This window comes from Ambystoma mexicanum, chromosome 3p (assembly GCF_040938575.1).
Source record: "Ambystoma mexicanum isolate Mex_15411 chromosome 3p, UKY_AmexF1_1, whole genome shotgun sequence".
NCBI lineage: Eukaryota > Metazoa > Chordata > Amphibia > Caudata > Ambystomatidae > Ambystoma > Ambystoma mexicanum.
In genome coordinates, this window is record NC_090925.1 from 709,197,031 (window position 1) to 709,219,858 (window position 22,828).

The 22,828-nt window shown below is 46.7% G+C and overlaps 1 protein-coding gene and 1 pseudogene across 1 annotated transcript in view; both read right to left on the reverse strand.

The window, feature by feature from the left end:
• Positions 1–22,828, reverse strand: part of LOC138580756 (rab11 family-interacting protein 1-like) — a 502,615-nt gene that overhangs the window by 107,786 nt on the left and 372,001 nt on the right. The gene's annotated exons all lie outside the window — the stretch shown is intronic.
• On the reverse strand, positions 3,032–3,150 carry LOC138581547 (5S ribosomal RNA; annotated as a pseudogene).

The following is a 22,828-nucleotide window of genomic DNA, read 5'->3' on the forward strand; positions in this document are numbered from 1 at the left end:
GTGTTTTCAGGTATACTCACCACTAGTAGGAATACTGTACAAGGGAACTCCCTTGACAAGGCATCAACTGTATTAATCAGTTCCTTTTTTCTTTTCAGCTTTGGTGTAGATGTGTGGGTATTCCGCTCTTTTGGGTAATCAACTCCTCTGTCTGTTATCTTAGCACAGCAGAGGGGTATATTGCATTAAGGAGATCCTCAAGTTGAGGAGGCCTGGTTCTGGGTGTCTCCCTTTTGGGAGGTCACTTCAGCTTGGGCTGAACATTATTCCGGAGCAGCTCCCTCTTATCTGCGGGTTTGAGGTCCGAGCAATGCCCCGGTCTGTTCAGCTTGGTGGTGAGTAACATTGGGATATTGTTATGTTTTTCTTTCTGATGTTTGCACAATGAGACAATAGAATAAAAATATAATTTTTATAAAGGCAGATCCTAACTGCTGGAATTTTGGTTCCAAAGGTTGCTGGCAGAAATGCAAATGTCACCTGTGGTTACTATGTTGCCAAACCAAAGTCAGGACCTGAGAGGTGTTTGTAGACAGTTGTAGCAGAGGTACATGTGTGATATAATATGATAGTCTATTTATATAGCGCCTATACACAATGTGTTTCAAAGTGCTTCAAGGCAAGGGAGGGAACACGGGAAAATACAATGACATTCCTGCAGGCCATGAACAGTAAGAGTGTGAAATTAACTATCGTACTCGGCCTGACGACATTTCAGATAATGCAAGAGCTAAGACATAGGCCTGACAACATTTCTGGTAGAGCTGGAGAAAAACAAAAGGTGAGGGATAGGGGTGCAGAAAGGGAGGGGAGGAACAAAACAAGTGACTATCTTACTAGGTCTGACGACATTTCAGATAGTGCTGGAGGGGGTGGGGGAGGAACAAGTAAAGGGAGGGGGGAGGAGACAGACGAGGTTGCTATCATACTAGGTCCAGGGACAATTCTGATAGAGTAAGTGCATAGAAAAAAGTAAGGGGAGGAGGGGAGGAGATAGGAAAAGGGAGAGGAGGAGAGAACAGAGAGTAAGCAGTCAAAAAGAGAGGAAAAGCAAGAGGGGAGAGGGAATACAATTGCAGAAGTCAGTAGTAACACATAATGATGCAAGCCAGGATACAAGATGAAGATGGGAACAGCATTATTCAGGGCCACCATGAGTACAAGATGCAAAGAAAGTCCAGCATGAAAGTTGAGAAAGGGTGACGCACCCTGAATCAATGAAGTCCATAAACTTCAAATACAACATTGGCCACAAGACGCTGATGGTGAAACCAGAATGTATCTTTTTTTTTAAATAAATGTTTCATTGGTTAGAAGTCAAGTATGTATAAAAACAATTATCAACTTAAAATAAACCTTTAACATTACAGTTCCAGAAGGCATCTACATCCAAGCAACAACAATATCCATACTTCTAATTCCCAAATTCATATGTCAAAACAGACAAATAAGCAAATAAATTCAACATCAGCCGACCAGAGTTCGATTAATCCCAACCCTCCATCCCAGAAGATCCCCCCTGATTTGATAACACAACATCAAGCATTTTCATCACAGCAATGACCAACCTAGGCTGGTCAGCAATTAACACCCACTTCGACCATTCCCCTCTTGTGAGAGTTGATCTCATCCATAAGAGATCATCTAAGAAAAATGCCTGAATCTCAGTCAGAGCTTCACAATTCAGTACTATGTGCTCCGGGGTTTCCACATGCAGGGTACTCTTACAATACCGACAATTAGCATTTTCAACTCCCACCATTTTTCTCCTAAATAGAACTTCTCTTGTGTGTAGGATGTTTAAACGACACCTGAGAAGTAAGTCTCTATATTCTGACGAGGGGGATTTCATCATAAATTTGGGTAGCTCATTGACCCTCCCACTCTCGATAGTCAAAGTTTCTCTAGAGTTTAAGCCACCACATTGATCCATGGTGGAAATCCAATCCCTGAGCAACAATTTCTTTCTCACACTCATTGGATTACACAATAACAGGTTTACAGAAACGTCCTTGTCCAAAAAGAGGGCTTCCACCTTCTTCCTCCATAGTTCTAACGGACCTTCTACCACCGTAGTATCCAATGCCAAGATCTTAAAAGGCTTTTCAACACTCTCTAGGGCCCACTTCCTATATAGTGAGACAGTCTTATAAGCCACCATTGACTCCAAAGACTGGAGCCTCAATTCAAACCTAATTGTGCACTTCGGAAGGTCATTAGGCAGTTTTAAAATCTTACGCCAAAAATGACCCTCCAGTTTCTCCTAGCAATCACATGAGAGGCGGAAAACAGCTAGTCAAGATCTGCGCCACCTTTTGCTTATAAAAGGTCACGATTGGTATTAGTGTGAATTTGCCAAACTTCAGGTGGAGCACCCTACCCTGATTGACCAGAGGAATCATTCTCTGCCATAAATATGCATAGTGAGCAGCACCATTAGCATTTCTATTGACCCCCAAATACACTATTGAGCCCACAGTCTCCAAAGGGATGCCTTCCACGCTCCAAATTAATTTCTCTTTCTTAACCATTAAAGCATTATTCATCGGGAGAACCTTAGATTTCCTTGCATTGATTTTCATACCATGGATTTTAAGGTACAGTTCGAAGGCTAGGAGGCAACGCTGGAGCACTATGGGAGTACAATCAAGGAAGACAAGGTCGTCCGCAAAAATAATCCACAGTACTTGGGCTCCGTTAATTGTTGGCGGAAAGGCCCGAATATTAACCTGAGAAAGTCCCAAATCAGATATATAGAGGCAGAACAGGAGTGGTGCAAGAGCATACCCCTGTTTCAAGCCCCGATATGTGAAGAGCTTACTGAATAATGTTCCTCTCGAGCACAGCCTAATTTGAACCAAGGTGTCTGTGTAAAGCGCTTCCATTGCTTCTACCAGGTCCATCGGACAACCCCACAAGCGCAATTATGCCCACAAATGACTCCTAATAACACTGTTGAACGCCTGTTCAAGGTCCATGAAGGCCAAGAACAGTGTCGATCCCTTCTCAAAGCTCTTTTCCTATTTTATTTAGCCTACAACACCTGGTATTCCCAGGCGGTCTCCCATCCAGGTACTAACAAGGCCCGACACTGCTTAGCTTCCGAGATCAGGCGAGATTGGGCGCATTCAGTGTGGTGTGGCCGTAGAATGTATCAGGACAGACTCCTGCAGAAGTAGGCATCGGCCATAGGGGAGAGGTGGGGGAGCAGGGTAGACGAATCAAGTAAAATAGGTAACACCTGTGTGTGAGAAAGGGGGGGTACAAGGAACATCAAAGAGGAACCAGAGGTGGTGGGGATGGCCTGTGGGGACAGAGGTAGTAAACACATGTTGGTGCATGCTTACCTGCTGTCTGAGCAGGGGGTCAGGCCCTGGGTCATCCTGGTCTGAACATGCCCAAACAGGAATTGCCCTTTTGTTCGTCAGCCCTTTACTTCGGATGCCCAGGTGAGAGAGGCCCTTGATCTAAAAGTTAAGAGCAGGAAAGAAGAGGCAGGGCTAAGAAGGTGGGTGGTGCTTAGGCCAGGTGACCTAGATCCACTTGTACCTGCTCACCATCTGCAAAGGAAAAGAGGCTGGAGGGCTCCTTAAGTAGGGAAAAAGAGCAGCAACCAGGAAGGCACCGGGTGGACGGGGCTTGCTAAGTGGGGAAAAATAGCGGCAACCGGGAAGGACCCAGGTGGGCGGGGCTTAGGCCAGGTGACCTAGATCCACTTGCACCTGCTCCCTATCTGCAAACAAAAAGTGGCTGGAGGGCTTCTTGAGTAGGGAAAAAGAGCCGCAACCAGGAAGGCACCAGGTGGGAGGGGCTTAGGCCAGGTGACCTAGCTCCACTTGCACCTGCTCCCCATTTGCAAAGGAAAAGAGGCTGGATGGCTCCTTAAGTTGGGAAAAAGAGCAGCAACCATGTGGGCAGGGTTTGCTAGTGGGGAAAAAGAGCGGCAACCTGGAAGGCACCAGGTGAGCGGGGCTTAGGCCAGGTGACCTACATCCACTTGCACCTGCTCCTCATCTGCAAAGGAAAAGAGGATGGAGGGCTTCTTAAGTAGGGAAAAAGAGCGGCAACCTGGAAGGCATCAGGTGGTTGGTGCTTGCTAAGTGGGGGAAAAGAGCAGCAACCTGGAAGGCGTCAGGTGGGCGGGGCTTAGGCCAGGTGACCTAGATCCACTTGCACCTGCTCCCCATCTGTGCACTATGCTTTTCATTATAACTGACAATAACTGACAACATGATGTGAAGAAACCTGTGGATCCCTCACCAAAACCCTGCCTAAAGTCTCCTCCCATGTGGCCAAGAGAGGGCTGATGCTTCCTGATCCCAATTCTGGGGTTGGTGCACTGCAGGAGGATCACCTGGGTGGAGACAAGGCCCCGGGTAGTTGGGAAAATCCGTGGGATGAGACACAGTATTTTTCCTCTGAAAGTTATTCCCTTACTATCACACCAGAAGAGGTTATGGCTTATTGCCATTTTAACAACTCTTAACTGCCTGTCAAAACTGAGATGGTAAATGCTAAGCTTATAACATCTAAACCTGTTACATCAAAAGAACCAATTCTTTTTATCCCTAAAATCAGGTGCCCTCCTCAATACCAAAGGTGCACTACTAGAAGTAAGGGACATGTTGCCCTATCTGCATCTCCTTACTCTAATAAGGTTAATACCTTCAATCCCTCTTCTAAAAATACTAAGGGAATTAAATCTAACCCTAGTTCCATAAAAGAAGTAGAAAAACATAACTTCACTAAAGTGAACTGCATGTCCCATAATGCCCCAGAGACTGAAACGAAGAAGAGGGCTCAGGAGGCATGTAGAAGTGACTGACAGACAATTAGCCCTAACAGCCTTTGGCATGCTCAGGCAATTAACACTGAGGGCCTGCACCTGAACTTAATTGCCCCACCTGAGAGGAATAAAAAGCTGCAGAAGTAGGGAGAAGTAGAGCTGGAGCAGGAACCAGAAGGCTGGTAGCACTAGCAGAAGGAGAAGAGCACAATGCTGACAGTTCATGAGGAAGTGTGTACACTTAAGGGACGCCAGGGCAAGAGGAAAGCAGATTTGACCTGCAAGTCCTGAGAGAGTCCTGTGTTCACAAACCCTGCTTTGTCGTGGCTGCACTGAGAAGGACATGTCTAGGTTAAAAGTCTTGAACAAGAACAAAAAGTAGTTCCCAATTAGGGAACTTCCGTCCCGGCCATTGAAAGTGTGCAGGGGACAGGAGTTCCCTAATTGGGAACTACTTTCTGTTCTTGTTCAGGTCACAACCCATATGCCAGGGTTGATTTTCTTCTCCCCGCACCTAAAAATTCCATACATGATTATCAAAATTTCAAAACAAAATCTTCATAAAATAGAATTGCACTAGGAGTGCAAAGTGATTAATTCTTCTTGTAGGTTAAAACTCTTCCCAGGTGTGCCTAATGGCTGTGAATGCAGAGCCAAGAACGTGCTGCAACCCGAGGCCCGTGTATTGAAGCAAGCCGAGGGACAGAGGAGGCAAGGAGACTCCTTGTAGTTAAGGCCGAACCAAAGACACCTGTGCTGCTGAGGGTTGTGGGTCCCAAGAGTACCTAAAGGAGTAGCAGAGCCCGAAGAGGTCGGGAAGTGGAAGTAATCCGCAAGCATAGTGTTCCTGGAGCCGGTGAGTGAAGCTCTGTATGCAGGTTCACTTGTATAAGCTTGCCGGTAACTGTTACCAGCTCAATAATATCTTGTGTAAGTGTGGAAGCGGGTAAATGTTGTTCATTAATGTGAAGCGGTTGGCCAACAATGAGAATGTATCATGCGTGACTCTAAAAGCTAGTGTAAGCCATTCATTCGCCATTGCTGAACTGTAAAATCTTTTAGGATCACACCAAAAACTTAAAGCTGACATTCACGATTTGTTACAAAGTATATTCCATCAAAGCAAGGTTGCGTGCAAAACATTGTGATTCCCAACGTGAGTCAGAGTGTAACTCTGTGATAATAAAGGGAATTACAATTTCTTTCAAGACTTTAAAGATGAAAATCTTCCTTCAAAGTGATTGCATGTACCTAAATATGTTTCTATATTGAAGAATGATCCTTGCAACATTGAACACATTTTCCTAAGATTGCATTATTGGCATTATGGTCAAAGCAAACATGAGAGTGTTCTTCCTAGGAGGGAACACTGGTATATATTGGCACAGCCAGCATGAGCTGGCATTACTGGCCAAACCAACAAGACTGTTTTATTACAGCAGAATATTGGCATATATTGGCACAGGGAGCATGAACCTGTCTCCGTACAGTGGATATACTGACATTATTGAACAAATCCAGAATTAAAATATATTGTCAGAATATTTGCATATATTATGTGCAAAACCATCTTGATAATGTGCTGGAAAATGCTCCGGTGTACTGTTTGTGAGGTTGCACATATTGAATTTGTTTAGCCTACAAAACCGATTGGAAATTACATAGCTTGTTATCCAATTTGTCATAAAAAGTGTGAATTAAAAGCACCATCGCCCGAACCCTACATAGTTAGTCGGGACTCCCTCCCTATGCTCGGTTACCCACACACATTAGTCTGACATATATACACTACTCGAATGTACACATTCACCAGCTGCCACCAATATAAAACCTGCTGGGGAGGACAGTAAAGGCCAGACATTGATGGGTTCTCTGACCTTAATAGAAACCAACTCTGATGTGTTAACAGGGAATAATAGAAACTGGGTGTTATCTGCTAAGGAGGAATAATGTAACCTGGTAAACTGGACATGGTGTAAAGTGATAATAATGGCCTAGGTGCTATGCTGGAAATTGGCAATGGTGTGCTAAGTAGGCATAATGCATATGTGCAATTATGCTCTGCATAGATTGAAGTGTGTGTATTTATGTATATATATATATATATATATATATGGGATACATTACTCACCGTAATCGTATTTCTGATGCTTGTATCTGCTTGGATTCACTTGCTGTGCATAGGCCGACATCTAGTGGAAGCTGCAGAGTATTACAGTTTGTTTTTCGAAACTCGAAAATGGGCGTCGACACAGGGCGTGCCAGTAATACTATCCCTAGTGTGACGTCCACTGTACCCAAGATCCCTCACGCGTCTAGGATCCTCAGATTGTATTTTTTCTGACATGAGGTAGCATGAGGAGTAGCGTGAGTACAGGTAATCCAAGCAGATAGATAGAAAGGTAAGACTACAAGCAACCATGCGCCTTCTCTCAGAGGGGAGGAAGGGTGGGTCGCATGTGAATCTAAGCAGATACAAGCATCAGAAATACGATTACGGTGAGTAATGTATCCCTTCTGAGGCTTGTGGAATCTGCTTAGATCACATGCTGTGCATAGATTAGCGTACAGTACCTGAAGAAGGAGGTGGGATGTGAGAAGGGTCATGAGCAAATAAGTGTCTTAGAACCGCTTGTCCCACTTGTGTATCTGCCTTGGAATGGGTGTCAATGCAGTAATGCTGAGTAAAAGTGTGAATAGAGCTCCAAGTAGCTGCTTTGCAAATGGTGTCAAGGGGTACATTTGCAATGAAAGCCAGAGCAGAGTGGCCCCAATGCCTCTTGTAGAGTGGGCTCTTGGCGTGAAAGGCAGGGTCTTTTCAGAGAGTGAGTAACACAGCTGGATACAGTTAATAATCCACTTTGAGATGGCACCTTTAGAGACGCGATCCCCCTCTCTGCCTGTAGCTACGGAGACAACAGCTGATCTGTTTTCCTTAGCGGTCTGGTTTTATTTACATAGTAGAGGACCGCCCTACGCACATCTAGGGTGTGTAGTTTCACCTCAGCCGAGCTTTGAGGGTCCTGGAAGAAAGCCGGAAGCTCGATGGACTGGTTTACGTGGAATTTAGATATAAACTTAGGTGAGAACCTAGGGTGTGTGCGTAAAACCAGTTTGTCTTTATGGACAGTAAAGAAGGGATCCTGCACTGACAGAGCCTGAATTTCACTGACCCTTCTTACAGAAGTAATAGCTACTAAGAAGGCCGTTTTATAAGTCAGGTGTTTGAGACTGCTTTTATGCATGGGCTTGAAAGGGGGGCCCATGAGTTTAGATAGCACCACATTAAGGTCCCACCCTGGTGGTGGGTTTGAAATAGGAGGGTGAAGTCTCTTTACTCCTTCCATGAAGGCTTTAACTACTGGTACTTTCCACCACGAGACCTTGTTATGGGAAGTGGTGTATGCCGACAGGGCTGGCCAGGTGTACTTTCAGTGAGTTAAAAACCAGTCCTGCATCCAGCAGGTGGAGCATGTATGTAACAATAGTGGAAGGAGTGCAATCAACTGGGTTGATTTGTTTACTCTGGCACCAGATAACGAGTCTCTTCCACTTGTCAAAGTAGCAGTGCCTTGTGTTTGGTTTCCTAGATTCCTTTAGGATGTCCATACACCTCTGTGGTAAATTGAGATGTCCAAACTCTATGACCTCAGGAGCCATGCTGCCAGGTTCATTGAGTTGGGTTGCTGATGCACTGTTTGACCTTGGTGCTGGGACAGTAGGTTGTACCAGGCCGGAGGTTTGATGGGCTCGCACACCGCCATCCTGCGTAAGTGTGTGAACCACGGTTGTCTTGCCCACATGGGAGCAACTAGGACGAGCGTCATCGACTCTCTGTTCATCTTGTTGACCACCTTCCTGATGAGAGGAGTTGGTGGAAAAGCGTACGCAAACATCCCTGACCAGTTCATCCACAGGGCGTTCCCCTGGGAGTCTGGTTGGGGGAACCTGGATGCAAATCCTGGGCATTGTCTGTTTTCGCTTGTGGCGAATAAGTCTATAGTGGGGAAACCCCACTGAGAGAAGATATCTTGTACGACCTCTCTGTGTAGAACTCATTCGTGTTCCTCTGGGAGGGAGTCTCTACTCAGAGCATCCGCTAGGGAATTGAGCTCCCCTGGAACATGTTGTGATGACAGGAAGATGTTCCGTCTGAGTGCCCATATCCAGATTTTCTGGGCAAGCTTGGACAGATTTGGCGAACGAGTGCCTCCTTGCTTGTTCAGGTAGAACATGGCTGTTGTGCTGTCCGTCCGGATTTGCACTGACAGGTTTAGTAGGTAGGGCTCGAACGCTTGAAGCACTCTGAATACTGCCAGAAGCTCTAGCAGGTTGATGTGGTTCTTGGCCACTGAGGGAGACCAGAGACCCTGAGCTGTGTGGTGGAGATGGTGAGCTCCCCACCCCGTCAGGCATGCATCGGTAGTGACTACTGCCTGTACTTCGGGATCGTAAAAGGGTTTCCCCTGTGCAAGATTCTCTCTTGTCCACCAGTGAAGGCTTTGTACCAGTGTTGGCGAAACGACCACTAGATCGTCCCACTGACCACTTGCCTGAGACCACTGTTTCGCCAACCATTCCTGCATGGGACGCATGCGCAGGCGCGCGTGGGGGACCAGGTAAATACATGACGCCATCATGCCCAGCAAACGCATTGCTTTGCGTACCGTTATTTGGTGACCGGACTGATATTGCGGAATTTGCAGTAGTATATTCCGAATTCTTTCCTCTGAAGGAAATGTTAACCCCTCTTGAGTATCTAGGATTGCTCCTAGGAACTGTTTGGAGGTGCTTGGCACCAGGCTTGACTTTTTCTCGTTGATTGAGAAGCCTAATTCGTGGAGGAGGTTGATAGTCCTTTGAATGTTTGTCCTGCAAATTACTGGGGTTTCCCCCGTTATGAGCCAGTCGTCCAGATAAGGGTACACCGGGATTGCCTCCCTGCGTAGGTGTGCAGCCGCCACCGCCAGTACCTTGGTGAATACCCTTGGTGCCGAAGCTATCCCGAAGGGCAGTACCTTGAACTGGTAGTGCCGACTGTCCACCATGAAGCGCAAGTACCTTCTGTACGCTGGGAACATGGAAATATGAAAATAGGCATCTTTCATATCCAAGGTTGCCATGTAATCCCCCTTTTTTAGGAGGGGGATTACCTCTTGTAGCGTAGTCATTCGAAACTTTTGGGGCTTGACATACTTGTTGGCAGGCCGTAAGTCCAATACTGGGCGCATTGTCAAATCTTTTTTTGGCACAAGGAAGTAAGTTGAATAAATACCCTTCTTTACCTGGTGTCCCGGGGCGAGTTCTATCGCGTCCTTTGCTAGCAGATTGGCGATCTCCTCGAGGAGAATCTTCTGATGTTCTAAAGAGTGTACTCTTTGTCGTGGAGGATGGTTCCGGGGACGCTGCAGTAGTTCTATACAGTACCCTGCGGATACTGTTGACAGCACCCATCTGTCTGATGTGATCCCTTCCCAAGCCTGGGTGAAGTTGGAAATGCATCCCTCTACTGGGGTTGCGTGAGAAGGGACCCTGAACTGAGCGTCACTGCTTTGGTGGAGGCGTGCCACCTCCTCTACTGGGGCTGCCTCTGCCTTTACCACGTCCTCTCCTATTACCCCTGCCGTAACCCTGGGTAGACTGTTGGCTGTTGTTGTTCCACTGTGTACCCTGCCCCTGGGAATAGTTTGATCCTCTCTGGGAATTTAGGCCGCGTGGGCGACAAAAATTTCCATTCCCTCTCTGGTTAGGGGGGTTATTGGTTAGTTGGCCAAGGGACTTGAGTGTCTCATATTCGTCCTTGGCATTCTTCAGCACATCCTCGACCGCCTTACCAAACAACAGATCGGCTTCCACCGGTTTGTCCAACAATGATGCCTGGGTTTCTGCCTTAAAACCAGACTCCCGTAACCACGCATGTCTCTTGATAACAGTACCTTCTGCTATCAATCTGCCTGCGTTGTCCGCGGCATCAAAAGTTGCTTTTAAAATGCAACCAGACACGGCTCTACCCTCTGCAGAAATTCGTGCTAACTGGCCCTTTTTAGGGTTCTGGTGCAGAGGCTATGAGTGCCGCGACTTCTTCCCACTGATGGCAGTTGTAGCTGGCCAACAGGGTGGTGGAGTTTGCAATCCTTGCCTGATAGGCGGACGTTGAGGCTACTTTCCTGCCGAAACCATATAGTTTTTTGCTCTCCTTGTCTGGAGGAGCTTCGGACAACGACAAGGGTGTTCCAGCCCTCTTACGAGTGTTAGTGACAACCTGGGAGTCTGGCTTCAGATGTTCTCTTATATAGAGAGGGTCAGACTGGGCTGCCCTGAAAAGTTTTTCAACCCTGGGATTGACTGCTCTGGTGAGGTTCGGGTTCACCAGGGACGGGTCTATTCTTCGCTGAATAGACATAAGGATAGGGATGGTCTGGGCAGCAGGCCTCCTTTCTCCCAGTAACTCCTCGGCGAAGTCCCTCTCTTCCTGGACACCGTGGGTGTCAATATGGAAATGTTCTGCTGCTCGTGCAAGAACCTCGTTCAGGAGGGGTTGGTTATCGATAGGGGAGTCGGTAACCGGGGCTTCCTTCTCTACCGGGGAATCTACTCTGTAGGTTTCAGGATCTTCCTCTTCCTCTTCTTGGTCCGCATCATCCCCATAGTAGCCCGTCCCGGTTTGCTCTTCTACCATGCCAATTTCTTGATCCTCACCAAAGGAAGTCTCTCCTTGATACTGTGAGTATGGCCGTGAGTATGGTTGTACATCGAAGGGGTCCGAAGACCTCATAGGTGTCTCAAAACGGGGCTTCTTACTCGGGGGATAGGATCATTAGAGCCTGAGGGTGTAGACCCTTGTGGATTATATGAAAGGAAATGGTCTGGGTTTTTATCATAAAAGTCTGCCAAAGAAGACATCCTTGACATGACCCTATATATGTCATCACTCGACCATTCTTTGGAACTGGGAATGACTCTCTCAGAAAGTCTAGGAGACTTATCCTGAGTAGACTTGCTGGTTTTAGAAATAGCAGAGTGGAGTGTTTTACAGGTGTGGAAGAGTGCAGTGGCTGCTTCTTCTGCTGTTTCCCCCCCTCCCCGTGAGTGGAAGAGTGTTTTCCCTGTCCCTTTGTGGTTCCGGAGGTTTTCGACGCCTGGCGTCGAGGATCGGGGGTAGAGTCCCTGTCCTTCGAACGTGGGGCCGCGCTGATCTTGTCTGCGGGCTCCGACTCCTGGTGAGCGGCCTGGGGGTGGAAGTCGTCTTCACCCTCCGACGATCGAACTTCCGTTAGCTTAGGGAGTGAGGCACTCTTGGCAAGAGTGGATGATTGCCTGGAGACATGGGGCGATCTCGATCTAGAACGCCCAGAGGCCCCCGATTCGGACCGTTCTCTATGTGCCTCTTTCCGAGAACTCGACGTCGTCGAGTCTCGGTTGGACTTCGTGTATTTTGTGTGAGTGGTGTGTGAAGCGCTTGTGTTGCCGGGGGTCTTCCCCATAGCTGCCCTGTCAGATGACCTTCCGAGGTCGGGGACTTGCGCTCGGCTGTCTTTAGACGCCGTAATGCCCTCGCCGTCCGAAAGCACGGCGTCGCTGCCATCGCTGAAGGCACCCTCCGCGGCCATGGCCGCCTGCCGTGCGTGGTGGGCCCAACGCTTTGTCGAACGGTCCTTAAGTGTCTTAGGTTTAAACCTACTACACGCTCTGCAGTTCGCCTCGGGGTGGTCGCTCGGCAAGCAGAGATTGCACGTGGCGTGCCTGTCGACCCAAGGGTATTTGCGATTGCACTTGGGGCAGAATTGAAAAGGGGTACCCTCCATACACACCTTGAGGCAGCGGGCTGGTAAGTGTAGGAAATGTATAAGATGTACCTATATACCAAGAGTGTAGAGTATGTCCAACCCCCCACTCTCCCTACTTGCAGGGTCGAGGCCAGAGGCCTTCCAAGGCCCGGGCCGAGGCCAGAGGCCTTCCGAGGCCCAAATCCGTCGTGCAGCAGCCGACGGTCGAATTCTTCTCCAAACCGGCATCGAGTGTCGAAGTTCGACGTTGGGGTGGGGAAAGGATGTAAATGTATCGATATTTTAGCAAAAGTATGGCTAAGGCCAGGGGACTCGGCAAAATGCTTCCGACCAGTATGGCGGAAAAAAACAATCTGAGGATCCTAGACGCATGAGGGATCTTGGGTACAGTGGACGTCACACTAGGGATAGTATTACTGGCACGCCCTGTGTCGACGCCCATTTTCGAGTTTTCGAAAAACAAACTGTAATACTCTGCAGCTTCCACTAGATGTCGGCCTATGCACAGCATGTGTTCTAAGCAGATTCCGCAAGCCTGAGAAATATATATACAAAACCGAATTGTGTTAATCAAAATATTTGCTGTCTTATAATACCATTGCCACTTCGATTGTAATATAGTTTGATCTTAGTTTTACTTCGCTGTTGTGAATGTTTAATTCCTATTGTATTTATTTCTGAGGATGTTTCTTCCACACTGTTTAGTGTATGTCTTCTTGCGCTGTATTTTGAAAAGCTCAAAGTGAATCAGAAGAGGAAGTGGAGAGTAGATTAATGAACTGCTCTCTGAAAGAACACCCAAAGATAATGGAGAGGCCAATCCAGGGCACATTGACATTCAGTATAATTGAAGGGCTGGAAAAACAATCAGGTAACACGAGTACACCGAATACAAACTTCAACAAAATTCATTATTTCAAGGGGGAGAATGAACAGACTTCAATCGGACACGAGAGGTAATATCATAGCTGCACTAGAGAGAAACATACCACCATAACTAATACTGCTAATGTGCATATATCTGGAAAGGCTTGAAACAAAACTAAGAAAAACAAGTGACAGCCTGTTGGTTTTTCAGACAGGCAAAGGTTGCCAGAATTGGAAAATGTCCAGGATAAAAAAACATTGTAAAGCTTTGAAGCATTTAACAGTTGTGAATCTCCTACAGAGGTTGTCAGGGACTTTGCAATAATGACTCTCATTTCATGAAAAGGTAATATAGATACTGCAAACCTCTTCATTTTCAAAGTTGAGAAAACAAGGGATGTAGTTTTGCAACTGGTGATAGGGAAACATGGACGTGGAGACCAGGATTTAGAATACTGTGGGCATAAAAAAGAAACCAGTGGCTGTGGGAGACATGCAAGGATATTATTCCAAGCCAAAGCGAGAGTGAAGATAAAAGCAGACTAGTACGTTTTTCTGGGATGTTGTTCTGCTCTGCGATCCGCATGCTAGTAATGGTGTCGGGGCAGCATGCAGTGGTCTGCAGCTAGCTCGAGCACTTTCGAACTACTGTAGAGTAACTGGTTATTGAAAGTGTAGTGATCCTGATTTTCTAGGTAGGAGCTTACAGCCATCAATAGCATGTGTTAGTACGCTGGGCCGGATCTGTGAATTGACAAGATTGATTTACCTGCTGTTCTTCATAATGTTTGATTGGTTTGAGGGCTGGGAAGCTATTTATTTTCTGCCTTGTGCTTTTCGTTCCATTTAAGGGTCTCACTCCTGGGTCACTCCACATACTTCTGTGCTATCCATTGCATAAAGGGTTAATCATTCATGTAAACTATGTTTTTTATTTTTATTTAATGCTTATGGCTGATTCAAGCCTTTTGCATAAAATATAAGAACATTTGGAATTACACAATAAAAGAATAAAAGATAATAAAAGTACATTTCATCAATTAATAAAGCACATGACATATCCTTCATAGATTCTTTCAAATCAATTGAAACCAATCAACATTTGCTAATTATTGTCGTCTGAGTTAATAGATTGACGAAAGACAAAATAAAAAGACTAGATACATCAAGTCTGCAATCAAGTGCAAGGAGACTATCAAGTTCACTCTAGTCCTGGCAATCTTCCAAACATGATAAGCTGCAGTGACAACAATCATAGGTTTGGCAGCAAAATTGGTCTGATTCGTAGCCCCCCCCATGTACTGCACAGAACTGACCATAAGCCTTGTCATATTGTACATTTAACCCAGTGCACCCTGTAAGAATGTGTCTGCAGAACCTTAATCTTGCAGATGCGACATGGTTGCAATTCACGTGGCTCCTGCGTCCACGTCCCGCTGATCTCCCGAATGGGCTAAATATTCAGTCACAAATATAAGATAAAATGTCTTAATGGTAAGCTGCAGTATTTCATGAGGTAGCTACGAAGTTCGTACCAAGAAAATTCCTGTCTAGTATACTCAGCATAACGCTTACAACCAGAAAAGACATCAAGAGTCATCACACAATCCCCTCTTAGAGATTTTTTCCTTAACTCACCCAAGAAAGGGTCAGGGTTCGCCATTTCCTCGATTGGTAGACCAATGTCCTCCAGATGCTTAGTAACAACATTTGATATGATATGATATTTTATTTATATTGCACCCATACACAAGTGTTTCAGAGCGCGACACCAGTGTTTCAGAGCGTGAACACAAGTGTTTCAGAGTTCATTTCTCAAAGTTACCTGGCTGGTGGGACCTGTGTGCTTCCAATAGTACCAGTAAAGCATTTGAAAATGAATTGCACTTTGCTGCAAGGATCCTTATTAGAAGCGTGGTGCATTTCAACTTCCATAATGTAGAAAGCGAAAGCACCACCTTCTCCATTCTTACCAAGACCGTTTTGGGTAATCCCAACATAGATTTCAAAGGTTTTCCCTCAATCCTGTTTAACCAGACAGGAGTAACACCCAGAGCAGTTTCTAACCCACACAATAGATTAGGAAGGGCTGACATTGAGTAAACCTCCAAGTAACCATCCACCGAATCGCCCCATACTCTGCCGATAAAGATTTTTAGGACCTGCCATTTGCGAAACACTTTCATGGCTACCAGCATCCAATATACCGTCTCAAAGGGGGTCCCAGGGAATGGGAAGCCCAGATATAAATAGGAGCTGACCCTTTCTAATTTGACCCCATCAATCCACCAATTATGCTTCAGAGGCTTTGTTCCCTTACGCTGGACCTGTAGACTTTTTGTCTTTTGGAGGTTTTCATATTGTTGTTTTCTGCGTACTGTGAGTGAGCGTCCAATGAGTGTTGCAAGCCCAGCGGTGTACAATCTTTTTAGAGCGTACTGTGTACTGTGTCGTCCACGTAGCCAATCCATGTGGTCGGCACACCTCCTAAACGGGGAGGAAAATGATGACGCTGGGCAAGTGCAGGCCCCATATCAGCCACATATAGGTAGAAAGCAGGGGTACTAACACGCACCTCTGATTAAGACCTATGTTGGATGCTATCAGTGGCGTGACTAGTCCATCTTGAGAGTATTGCACTAAAACTGCTGTTTCCGTGTATAAAATAAAGTAGAGAAGCTGAGGATCGATGCCCCAGGCAACTGCTTTACACCAGAGGCGTTGTCGGAGTCGAAAGCAGCCGAGTAGTCCACGAAACGGAGGTAGAGAGCACCATCTGTCCCGCTACTAACATCGGCTGACAACACCTGGAGTGCCTAGATGGCTCGCACTGTCGAACAGCCTTTCTGAAAGCAAGTAGGTGGCAGGTTTTGACCCCTTCTTATGAGTTTTAAAAGGATTGAGGCAAAGATTTTGCTACTAGCATCCAGCATGGCTAGTAATCAGTAGTTGCAGGGTCCTTATGCGACCCCTTTTTAAATACTGGAACAAGGATGGAATATCACCAGCTATCCGGGATAACTCCACCATGCAGGATCTCAGTAAACATTATATGAAATACCTCAGCCTAAAATAATGGGGCCTCATTACAATCTTGGCGGAATGGGTTAACGGTGGCCGCTAATGGATGCGGACCCATTAAACCCATTCCGCCAGATTACGAGGTCCCCTCGCTGGACCCGGTAAGGACGCCTGGTAAAACCAGGCGTCCTTACCGGGTCCCGCAAAGGGGACCAGGGAGCTAACAACGGGCCGGTCGTAATCGGCCCGTTGTTAGCTCCCTGCACCCATTCCCATTGAGCCCTATGGGGGCTCAAATGGGAATGGGAAAGGTCCGGGCCTGGGTTCCCCGGGGGAGGAATTACTGGGCCCTCCCCTTTCAGGGAACCCGGAGCCAGACCCGGTTTTGGTGGCAGCCATGCCGCCAACAGCGGCATGGCTACCGCCAAAGCAATAATGAGGCCCATGGTCTCCTTTTATAAGAATGATCGCTAGCCCATCAGGGCATGGGGCACGGGAGGGTTTCCAAGTCGTGTAATAATGTCAGCAATATTCATGCTATTCACATATTCCATTAATTTATCACCTCCCTGGGTTTGGGATAGACCAATAGTATTGTCAACTTTTGAGTCCCAGTATGTCTCACCCAAATATTGCGTCTATTGCTGCTCTGTGATCCCACGCAATACCATGGTAGAGTTTGAAACCAAAAAGGTTCTATACAAATACCAGAATTTGCGGGAATCATTAGTCTTAATTCATTTATAGACCGGCTTCCAAATGGCTGATGTTAAGCTGCTTTTGTGCTGGCCCAACCAGTCTTTATATACAAATTTGACAGAGGCAATTTCCACTTTTTGGCGAGAGAATCAATTACACCTATTGCGCCTAATGCATGCTATCTCACAAAGTAGGATTCACTTTTTATCATGAATACACATGTTGGATAGATGCAGCATACTTCCATTCTAAACCATAGCTCTCTTAGGTCTCTGGCATGGAGGCCTCACAATCTGCAGCAAACATTGCAGTCTCCCATTACATTTACTAAGTAAATCATGTGGGGGTCCATCCTATTTTCTCGATGATCTTGGAGAATCTCTGTGTTGGCCTCCGTACAAATGATGTGATTGCTCTGGATGCTAACTGTTGACCTACTCAATGCTGGGATGACTCTTACCCCTATGTTGAGGTTACATATAGCCTTTAACACAGCATGATCACTTAATGATGTAAATGTGGTCTCATAATTGCTGATTAGGCAAGATCACTCACAGGGAGAGACATGGGGATAAGGCATCCCGTTCTGTGAAGGAACTCCCTAACCCCTTTTCCCTTGGGACCAAGTCCTTATCAGAAATCCCTGATAACAATACTGCCTGTTGTGTTAATGTCTCTTCTGCCTTTGATCCACAAATGAATATGATTGAGACCAAGAAAAGCCAAAAAAAGCCTGCACAGTAATAACAGGTGGCCTTACCATAGTACTGAGAAGAGTTGTCCCCAAGGAGGCATAAAGATTATCTCAACAACAGTAAAGGAGGACCCAGCCACAGGAAATAAAGAGTGGGAAGGTCTGGGAAATTAGAGAGAGCAGCCGGTGTGAAGCCAGCACCAGCCTGGGAAGTTCAAACCTGGGAGCAAGAAGCTGCAAGAACGCTGATCCCCAGTGGCGGGGAAGTTCAAGAACAGCCAGCGCGGCGCTGCGGAGGAAGCCACACTCCTGACCAGTGGGAAAGAAGCAAGCAGTGGCGTGACCTCGGAAAGGTGGACCGAGAGGCCCAAGTCTCCCTGTGGAACCACGAGGACAAACCAGGGAGCGAAGTAAAGGAAGCGAGAAGTGCTGAAGCAACGCAAGTTAGCCCATCGCCCCAGAACCCATGAACCGGCGACACTGTCCCAACACGTAACAGGCAACAGGAGTAGCTGGAGACCCTGTAGGGGCTTGGGGCAGCTCAAGAGTCAAGAGAGCCTTGGGAGTGATCTCCCTTGTCACAGCAGTTTTATCCAGAGAATTAAGCGTCAAGAGAACCTCGAGAGTAATCCCCCTCGTCCGATTAGTGAAACCCAGAGAGTCAGGCCAGCCTCGGGAGTAATCTTCCTTGTCATAGTAGTAATAACCAGAGAACTGAGAATCAAGAGCCAAGAGGTACTTTTCTTTATTTCTTAAATAAAACTTTGTTGAAACATGCCACCCCTTTGTCCGACTTAATCCACCATACCACAGGGGCAAGGGCTAGGGGCAGAGGGAGAGAAATCGAGAGGATGCACAGGGATGATGCGAGACAGAAAGACTAAAGAGGATGCTAGATTGAAGGGCACAAGGAGGGGAACAGTGGCAGGTGGAGGTAGCCAGATACGGGGATGAAAGCCTAAGAATTGATTTAAATAGAAGTAGAATTAAATTGTAGGTAAGAAGGGGCAGTTTTTTCATTGTTCTTTTTTTTCCTTTTTAAATGTTTATTCAAATAAAAATATCCATCAAACACATGCAATACATATCTGGAAAGCAAATACATAATCCATTGATACATAAAAGAGTAATTCATTCCATGAAAAATACTAGAACAATATAACAATAAATTCACACATTTCCATAAACTAAAATGCAGCAATTCAACCTTGTAAACAAACACTTTCTTCGATACATGGCGGCCTTCAAATAGGAGAGCATGGCCCATGCCGTTAGTTCGGTTCCCGCTGTTAAAAGAAAAATCATGGCCGGCCAATACTGCCGAAGATTGGTAAATTTCAAGGCTTGCACGAGGGTCCGCTTTCTTAAGTCCCCATAACCAGGACAGAACAATAAAAAGTGACTCAAATTTTCATTCTAGGCACCACACACAGGGCAACTAGGATCCTCTGGGTAACCTACCCATTTTACAGTGTTGCCCCTCAACCGTACGCAATCAAACCGTTCCCTTGTAATGAGCCAGCTTTGGTGTATTTCCCTGGCCCAAGCAAGATACGGCTAGTTTATGAATACTGGCTGATTGTGGCACCCGTGCTACATTCATATGTTTGGCCACAAATTTCCAGGTCACAGCTTCCTTGAATACTCTTACTTCCTGCGGCAGCAACAAAGCTGAGGGAGGTGGCACAACCGGCACATTACACTGGCACATAAGCGCCTTTACTGACCTCAACCAAGGTATTTTAACCCACAAGTCCCTATTCAGCGTTGCTCTTATAATAAACTGACATAGCATGGCATGTTTATTGTCCCATATTCGCAGCCATAACTTGCTTGGGGCGACTGCCCAATCGTCCTCCCAATAAGTTATTGCAAGCTCTCTGTGAACAGAGGTGCTAGAAGAAGAACCAGGGAGACCGAAAAGCTTTTTTTTAAAAATGATTTTCCTTAACCTGCAAGTCGCCCGGTTTGCCAAACCCCCACCGTGCTGCTCCATATTGTGTAGCAGCCTTTACTTGCATGGTATAAACCTTCAAGGCCGATTGCATGTTCTGGCCCCTACATTTGACAAGAAAACGGGATAGGCCCACCAAATACTGGCCCATTTTCAAGGACAGTTGTTTTATGTGTGCACTACCCGATAAGGACTCTGAAAATCTAATCGCCAGGTAATTGAATTCTACTACCCTGGGGATGACTTCCCCTTCACAAAGTATGGGACGCATTTTAATAAGCCGCCTACTCCCACTGCAGCCCATCACTGCTGATTTTGCAATGTTCATCTTGAGACCTACGCCAGCCAAAAAAGGACGCATAGGCGTCAACCAAAGCCTGGAGAGCCCTGGGGGTTCTGGCCATAAGCACTGTGTCGTTGGCAATAGCTAGGACCTGAAAGGACCTGCCCCCCAATTTCAGGAAGTCCACACCAGTGCTCAATAAGGCAGTAGCCCATGAATATAAAAAGTAAAAAGTATGGGGGCCAAGACGCAAACCTGCCGAACACCCAACCCAATATGGTACCATTCTGTGCACCTCCCCCCGTGTCCAAAACAGACGTTGGCCTTATTGGTTGAGTCGCGCTCCTGTAACACACTAAAAATTTCCTTCGGACAGCCCATGGCTTCAAGCACAGCCCACAACCTTGAACGATCAACTTTGTCGAAGGCCGTTCTTAAGTCCATAAACGCAGGTAAAAACTACCTTGCCTTTACAAAATACAAAGTTCGATACCAGGAAATACAGGTTCAATGCCTTCTCCATTGTGCATAGGCCCGGGCGGAATCCAAATTGGATATCAGTGAAAATCTCTGCACCTGCGAGCCAGTTCTCTATATGGGCCAGCAATACCCGACCAAAGATCTTGAATGTCATATCCAGGATAGAAATTAGGCGATAGGATGATGGCTTGGTTATATCGCCCTTTTTAAAGATAGGAAATATGGTTGCCGCCTTCCAAGATGGAGGATAATGTCCCATGCTCATACAGGCATATAGCTCGGTCTCGAGCACCTCCACCATACTGTTTAGGGAGGCCTTGATCATTACTACCAAACCTCCAAAACTCCTCCCTCTCCTATTCTTTTTGGCGGGGATACCATAGGAGGCATAGCCATCCAATCGAGGTATCTCGAGGTCCCAGGTTTCTTGTAGTAAGATGATCCCATGACGCTGAAAGAATTCCAGGTTATTGGACAACTGGAGTTTGCCCCTAGAAACGGCTATGTTCCAGGAAAACGATCTTGACTTCAGAGGCACCCATAATGTGTTCACTCCTACCAGCTTGGTTCTCAGATTTCCCTGCCCCCTGGGGGCAAACACTGGGCAACCTCCTGTCAGTCCTGTTCGTCCAATGACGACAATGGCTCAAATCTATTTTGTGAGGCCAAGGTCCTGGGGGGTTTGACCCACCCCAATCTTACAGGATCATTCCTGCTCACAGTGCCCCATGGGAATTCACGTTCTACATTCGGGACGGCAGAAACAATTCTACCTACCCCTTTTGAGTCCCCAAGTGGGAGCCGTTCCCTACGACCCGCTTGGGGGGGGGGGTGCCACCAGTCTTATTTGGGGATAAAAATAGTCCAAACCCACCAGTCTGCTATCTAGTTTCGAGCCATCAGCCCACAGGCCTCTAGTTAGATTTGAGCTTACCATTTGTCTTACTGAGATGGGGTTGGAAAATGATACCACTATGCAGTCACCCTCAACAGATTTCCTGGTGGAACCCCCCCATCCAACTCTTCTGGCCATTATGACTGATTTGGGGTCTATAGTTGGGCCCATCAAATTAGAGTTTATCTAGTGCAAGGCCTTGTTCATGATAGAAGATGTAGTTTCAAGGACGCCCCTCAGTAAACCCTGGACCCCCATTATCACCCCCACCAAGGGGGCCGTAGCTGGGGGGAGATTCAACACTAAATTCGACCCACTAGCCCAACCAATATCCGCTACCTCGGGCAAGGCACTTGGTGGGAGTTTTATCCTACCTGCTGGCAGTGATCTGGGTCCGGTGCGACCTACTGGCAGACCAGCCAATTCAGGCGGGGGGAAAGTACCACCAGCATCAACGCCCTCCCTTACACCCTGTCTCACCGGGCAGATCTCTCGGATAGTGGTTGGCTCCACCCTAGGTCTTCCGCCTTCGCGAATCTGGATTATTGCATCCACTTTCATTTTCAGATCTCTGATTAAGTCATCCATAATCGCCAAAGTGTTCATGACCCCACTTTTAAACGATTGAAGCATAGCGTGTGTAGCCTCTATATGGACCAGCCATCAAGGTACCTCTAAGGGACCACTGTTTGAGGACTCCAAGGTTGGGGCCATAAGTTGATGAAGGGGTTTCAATGTTTTATCCAATAAAGCCTCCAATCACAACTTAACCTCTTCCATTGTGGTTGAGGCTAACGTAACATCCCCCAAAGATGGGACAACGCCCTGATCATCTGATGCTCCGCCCTTACCCCCAATTGAGTCCAATTTTGTTTTTGTTTTTTTTCTTGCTTACAACCTCAAAGGTTTTAACAAAAGGTTGCTGGTTTCCGTTTAGATCCTTTGCCTGCTACGTAGCGACACCACTGACAGAGGAGAAGAATTTAAAGTGTTGGTGTTAGTGTGATTTGGAGGATTTGTGGAGTGCTTGGCGTTTCACTTTGGACAATAGTGACTTTTTTGAGTGCCACTTCAAGGAATTTGGCCGCGAAACCTCGACCATCTGGCCGAGTCTCCTGCTATCATTCTACACCAACAAGTTTCTTCGTCGAGGCTTGCAGACTGGTCGCTCAGTGGTGTCCGAAAGACGTGCCTTTCCTTTGTTAGGCCCTGACAGGATGTGAGGAGGTGGCGGATTGATTCTACTTCGTTTTGGTTAGCACAGAAACGACAGTCTTGGGTCGGTGCAAGAGCTCTGATGAAAAGGATTTCTCTTGTAGGAAGTAAATTTAGGCGAACCCGCATGAAGCTTTTTCTTAACTC